Source organism: Vicugna pacos, chromosome 9 (genome assembly GCF_048564905.1).
Source record: "Vicugna pacos chromosome 9, VicPac4, whole genome shotgun sequence".
Taxonomy (NCBI): Eukaryota; Metazoa; Chordata; class Mammalia; order Artiodactyla; family Camelidae; genus Vicugna; species Vicugna pacos.
Window position 1 is genome coordinate 40,192,158 of NC_132995.1, and position 7,118 is coordinate 40,199,275.

Consider the following 7,118-nt stretch of genomic DNA (forward strand, 5'->3'; position numbering starts at 1 on the left):
GAATAGATGAGCACGTTTATAATGCATGGCACAGGGAAATACAGTCAAGATCTTGTAGTGGCTCACGGTGAAGATGAGTATGGGGGCAAATGTGTGTGTGTTCATCTACGACTGAAAAATTGTACTGTACACCAGAGTACAATTGACACGGCATTGTAAACTGACTAGAACTCAACAAATAACAAAAATCCTGTCTGAATAATAACTTCCATTATTATGATCATTATTATTCACCCATGTCTCCATCCTCTCAGCAACAAGCCCACACTGAGAGCCTATTTCGAACCACAAAGCTAGCTGTTCCTGGCTGCTGATGCAAAGGGGAATAAGTCCAGGGCTCTGTTCTCAAGGCATTCACAGTCCTGAGACAGAAGAGGGACAGTAAAAAAAAAAAAAAACGTACTCCCTAGACAATGTGGCCCTGCTATAGGTAGAGAGAAGCTGGGGAGTTGAGAGGTGGGTAGAGGAACCCCGCCCACTCCCCCTCTCCAGAAATGTTTCCTATAGTGTGCACAAGGAAGAATGTTTTAAGCAGAAGGAATAGCAGGTGTCCCTCCCTGGGAGGCAGAGAAGTCATGACAGGCTGGAGGTTTGGTGTGGTGGGGAGTTAGGTGAAGGGTAGGAAGCAGTCAGGGGAGCTTTGAGAGACAGCGAGGGCCAGGTTCTGAGGACAGAGAACATAAAAGCAAGGAATTTAAAGCCCTCCTCTTCCTGAAAAAAAAAAAAAAACCATTCCTGTGGGGTTGGGCGCCAAGGAAGGTGGTTACCCCATGAGGAAGGAGGAGAGGGGAGGCTGGAGAGAGATGAAGATTCCTTCCTCTCTATCTCCCAGACTCTACAAACATCTTCAAAGTTAATTATTACCTGAAATAAGGTGAAAATGAGCACAGATCTCCACCCCAACCCACCCTGGGATGGGAACAGGGGAAGGGGCACAGTGTGACAGTAATGATGCAGCGATGATGGATGTCATTCCCCCAGGTGCTGTCTCCGGGATCAGGTTGGGGCACACCCTCTCATGACTTCCCTGGCCCCTACCCAGCCATGGAACGCAACTGATGGGAAACAGAGGCATGAGACTCTCCCAGCTTGTCATGTGCTTATGCTGTCCCATGTCCTCCAATTGGACAGGTGAAATATAAGGGATAATAAAATACACCCAGGGAATATGGGAAGGTCAAAGGTGACAGGTGAGAGTTCAGCACTTAGCCTCTTGTGCTCAGTGCAATCACAGACTATGTGAATGGAAACGTCCTCAAGTTTGGCAAAGGGGAATCATACTGCCTACGAATAAATGTATGATTTTGAAAAAGGTTTGTGTTGGTGGTGTCCCATAAAAAGATACTTCGGTGTATTCGTGTCCTAGAACTGCTATAACAAAGTACCACAAACTGGTACAAACTATAGAGATCTATTGCCTCATGCTTCTGAAAGCTGGAAGTCCAAAATGAAAGTGTGTGCAGTATGCTCCCTCTGAAGCCTGAAGGAAAGAGTCCTTCCTGGCCTTCCTAGCTTCTGATGGTTCACCAGCAGTCCTTGGCTTACAGCTGGAGCACCTCAATCTCTGCCTGCATCATCACATGGCATTCTCCCCTCATGTCTCCTCTGTATTTCTTCTCCTAGTGGCGTTGGATTAGGACCCACCCTAATGACCTCATCTTAACTTGATTAAATCTGCAAAAACCGTATTTCCAAATAAGATTTCATGCAAAAGTCCTGGGGGTGAGGACTTCAACAACTTTTGGGGGGAATCTAATTCAACCCATAACAGTGTGTAACGGGGCCTGTGCTGAAGCCCTGGAGGTTAATCAGACACAAACCCTGCCATCTGGGAACTCAAGGCTCCTCATGTTTTTTCCTATTGTAGAGGACAGGGAATCAAAGGTATCAAAACAGGATACCATGGCTGCATTCATTTAGACCATTGGTTTTCTAACTGTGGTCCTGGACCAACAGCATCAACATCACCTGGGAACTTGTTAGAAATGCACAATTCTCAGGCCCCTTTCCAGACCAGCTGAACCAGAAACTCTGGAGTGAGGCCTAAGAAACTTTTAACAAGCCCTCCTGGGAATTCTGATGCATGCTCAAGTTTGAAAACCACTGACCTGGGCTAATCTCCCACTGAACAGGTGGGAAAACTGAGCCGTATAACCCCAATACTACCCCCATTTACTTAGTACTCATATACCAGGCAGGCCTTTGACATGCATCACCATTTTGTGCTCATTATGTTCACTCAGTGCAATGGATACTTTTGTTCACCTCATTTTATACACAAGAGAGCAGATACTTAGAGAGGTGAGTGAAATTCCAAATCCTCACAGGTGTTAAAAGGTGGTACAGGAGAAAAAAAAATGTGGTACAGAGATCAGAAACAAACACCCCTACAGATCTGGCCAGACCCCAGCTCATTATTCTACCCATCCTGGTTGATCTCAGCTGGAGAAGATGGGGTCCTTGGGCTGCCAGGAAGTTTGGGGCTAGCTCTGCCCCAGAAGATCTTATAATCTGTGAGAAGTCAGCCAGGAAGAATGAACCACAACCTAGGACACACTCCCAGGCCTCAGCCACTAGCGCTCCCTACCTGACCTTGCCTTTCCCAGCACTTCTCATCCTGGTGCTCACTGGCTGATCTCTTGCCTCTCTCCCCTACCCCTCCCATGAGGAAACTGTGGGTCTGTAGCGTTCACAGTTATATCACCCATGCCCAGCTCAGTCCTTGGCATCTAATAAGTCTTCAGTAAATACTTTGAATGGGGGAGCTGGGGATAGCTCAGAGGTAGAGAGCATGGTTAGCATGCACAAGGTCCTGGGTTCAATCTTTTGTACCTTCATATAAATAAGTAAATTAGGTTAAAATTAAAATTAAAATTAATAAAATAAAATAAATGTTTTGAATAAAAGAATAAATTTCTGAAACTACTTCCACCATACTTTCTATATTTTAAAAATGCCTTGCCAGCAATGTATCATCTGATTTGCTAATTCCACTTTTCCAGAGAAATCATCAGACAAAGATGTATAAAGATGTCCACTGCAGTGCCTTTACAACAGTGAAAACTGAAAATAATCCATACACTAGATCATTGTGTGATTATTGTGTCAAGTTCTCCAAGACTGATGAAGCAGGGAAATTCTTACCAGAGGGTGTTAAGTGAAAAAAAACTGGTCACAAAGCTCTATGTATAATTCTGATTGCTTTTTAAGTACTACTCATACATATCAAAAAAGCCTGTTAATTCAAAAAGATACATGCACCCCAATGTTCATAGCAACACTATTTACAATAGCCAAGACATGGAAACAACCTAAACGTCCATTGACAGATCACTGGATAAAGAAGTTGTGGTATATGTATACAATGGAATACTACTTAGCCATAAAAAAGAATAAAATAATGCCATTTGCAGCAACATGGATGGACCTGGAGAATGTCATTCTAAGTGAAGTAAGTCAGAAAGAGAAAGAAAAATACCATATGATATAACTTATACATGGAATCTAAAAAAAAAAGACAAATGAACTTATTTATAAAATAGAAACAGACTCACAAACATAGAAAATAAACTTATGGTTACCAGTGGGGGAAGAGGGTGGGAAGGAATAAATTGGGAGTTCAAAATTTGTGGATACTAAATAACATATATATAAAACAGATAAACAAGTTCATACTGTACAACATAGGGAACTATATTCATATTTTGTAGTAACATGGTGAAAAAGAATATGAAAACAAATATATGTATGTTCATGTACATCTGAAGCATTATGCTGTATACCGGAAATTGACACAACATTGTAAACTGACTATACTTCAATAAAAATATATATATACAAAATAAAGGGGGATGGTCACTATAATGTTAACAGTAGTGATTCTTGGGTAGTGATATGGCCAGTGATTTTAATTTTTTTTAATTATGCTTTTCTGATTCTCCCCAATTTTCTTTGATTAATAGGTGCCACAACTGTAATTGGAAAAGAAATGTTTGGGGTTTTAAATGTGCCCAGACAAGCTAAGAAAAAGGGAAAAGAAAAGAGTTCCTAGGGTCTGAGGAGTGCGTCCTTGGTTCTAGGAGTCTCGTAGACAACACCTCACCTGACCATCCTCTTAGCCCTCTTGACTCTCTATTCTCATCTGATAGATCAGAAAACAGGCTCAGAGAGGTGAAGCAACTTGCCCAAGGTCACACAACCAGTGATCCTGGGAGCCAATTCGAGGTCTGTCTGAGTTCACAGCCCAGGCTCATTCCATCCCACCGTGTGCACACATATACACACATACTTGGAGTGGAAATGTTTTGTTTTGTTTTTTTAAATACAAGGAACTGTAATTTTGGTCTTAGAGTCGCTAGTTCACAGAGCTTCTGATCTGGCTTATTGGTCCTGTGCATACACACAGTGACAAGCTGGCATGATTCTGCCTGTTGGCAACCAATGCTCACAGGAATCCCCATGAGTTGGGCAGGGCAGGGATGATCCCCTCATCACCTCACCGTAGAGCAAAGACACTTGTACATTTGAGAGGGAAGTAAGATCTGGTCAAGGTCACGATGAATGAGATGTGGCTGTGCAATCTGCTCCTGCCCTCCTCCCCAAGCCCTTCATCACAGATGTCATCCCTAAGCTCCCCCTCCTCAGAAACAGGGAAATGCAGGAGTCACTGATGCCAGTGAGACCAAAGAGTAAACTCCAGAGCAGTGCAATCAATTCAGCTTTAGAGACAGCATTAATTGAGACAGGAGGTGCCTGAATAGGGTCACAGTCTTTCCCACGTTGACCTGAGTGGGCTACGGGCACAACTGGGGCTTCACTGGACATAGGCAGACTCCATTGGCTCCACTCACCTATCTGAGTTCCCTGCATTCTAGCACCCAGAGAAGATTGCTTAAGACAGGATGCAGGAAGGAGAGAACTGGATCAAGTTTTATTTGGTTGTTAAAGAGGCAATACTTTAATTCTTTCGAAAGGAGTAGGCAGTAAAGAGTGCCCCTCCTACCCCCACCCCACACTCTTCCCCGCCCTTCTGGGTTCCCAGTCTCCTGCCTGGAGACACTCTCCCTAGTTTCTCTTAAGTCATTGTGGAGAAAGTCTTGCATATATACACACAAATGACAATCAAATTTAAAATCCACTTCCTTCCCCTCCCGGGGATTTTAGACATGTTAAGAACAGGACTCAGCAGCCCAGGGTTTTCATCCTTGCTCCGTCACTCACTGTGCATCCTAGCTCAACTTCTCTGAGCCTTGCTTTCCTCATCCTTAAAATGGGGTTGCTGTGCGAACGAAGCTGGATTCAAAACTATAGAATTAACGCCAATGTTTTGAATACTATAAATAAATACAGAAAAGATCTGGGTCCCCCTGAGAGGGAAGTAGGTCAATGAAGCAGACACATTTGGGCCCATCCCCAGGCCCTGAGAATGTTGCAGTTTCTGCAGGAGAAGGGTGGCTGACCCTTCTGTGAGGTGAACACAGATCTCATTCCAAAGCAAGCCTTTGTCTTCTTGGTCTAAAGATAACATTTCTGGTTTGGAAACCTGGGGCCATGACAAGACTGCATCCTCTATCACATGCTGGTCTTGGTGGCCACCCCCTACATGTCTATTATGAGTCCCTTGACCTCACCCTATGGTTAGATTTACATTCAGGGCCCCTGTGTCAGAGAAGGGCAACTCGGCATTGCTGGGAAGTCACTGATTGACCTTGGCCCAGCCAACCAGTTGTCACTTAATCTCCACATCTTTACTTGGGGAACTGGGGGTTCAGGGCCTAGGATAGGGAAATCGAGACAGCCACATGTATATAGGGGAGCCCGGCAGCTAAGATGGCAGATTCCTTCACAAGGTCAGCCAACAGCAGGGCCTGAAATAGTCTCCTCTGGTGGAGATCGGAGCAGCAGACATTCTACAAACAGCCCTTCAACTCCAGTTGGGTACAGGCTCCTGGGTGGGGTCATTTGTCTGTCCTTCCACCCACCCATCTGTTTATCTTCCCCAAACTGCCTGCTGAGGCCTAGTCAGAGACAAGCCCTACCCTTGGCATAAGGCCACATCCTAAGATGAATCAGATTGGGCCCGCTGGAGCCAGTGGGTGGAAGACAGAGGACGTCCCAGGTGGAGGGCACAGCAAGGACTGGGGCTTGTGGGTGGGAAAATCTTGGGCCTAGGCAGACACTGAGACTGAGTGCAGGGTAAAGGGCCTGAGCTCCCAGCAGGTGTGCTGAAGGTCATGTGGAGGCAAGGAAAGGAGGGACAAATAGCAGGCTGTAGAGGGATAGGCCAGGAGCCCTGGACAAAAGGAGGAAGCAAAGGAGAGAATGAGAGGGTGGGAGGCAGGGCTTCAGATTTGGTTCCATGGGGAAGCCAGCTGGTGTCTGTGGGTCTGTCTGTCTTAATGCCCGCTGGCTAAAGCCAAAACTCCCCACTGCCCCTTTGAAGTGCTGATCCTGCCTGAGCCCTACCCCTACCCCAGGGCTCCCAGATCCCCACACCCATAGGACCCCTTTGCCCCCAGCACCAATGAGGAGTGATCAAGAGTACAAGAGCCCAGGAGTGAGACAGACTCACCTCTCTAGGCCTCAGTCCTCTACTCAGTGAAACAGGGCTGGTGGAAGTACCACCCGTTGTTGTGGGGGAGGCTGAGAGGGTTAGATGGCAGCAAGGACCCTAGGCTGGATGACTTGGCCTAGCATCTGCCACAGTGTCTGGCAAACAGGGGAAGCTCCACTTCTGAACACTTGATGGTCAGTGCAATTTGCAGTTTAAAGGAGACCCCAATCCATGAGGACTCAGGTCCCAGAGCCCAGGGATTTACCACTGAGGGACAAGGGATGGGATATGGGGAAACAGGTGCTGCCCTCAGCCTAGGAGGTTTCATGGTTGTCCCAGGGACTGTACACATGCTGGAGGAAAGGAAGGAGAGTGGTCCGGCTAGGGCTGGAGGCAGTGAGGAGTTTGAGAGGGAGGTTTAGGTCCCCTTGACCCTGCATCTCAACTCAGGGCTCCATTGGCCTGCGGGCAGGTAGGCGAGGGTGGGGCAGGGCCGGCTTCTCTCGCTCAGCTGGGGGCTGGGGGGGGCGGGTCCCCTGGGAACTGCTCCTCCCGCCTGCCGCCG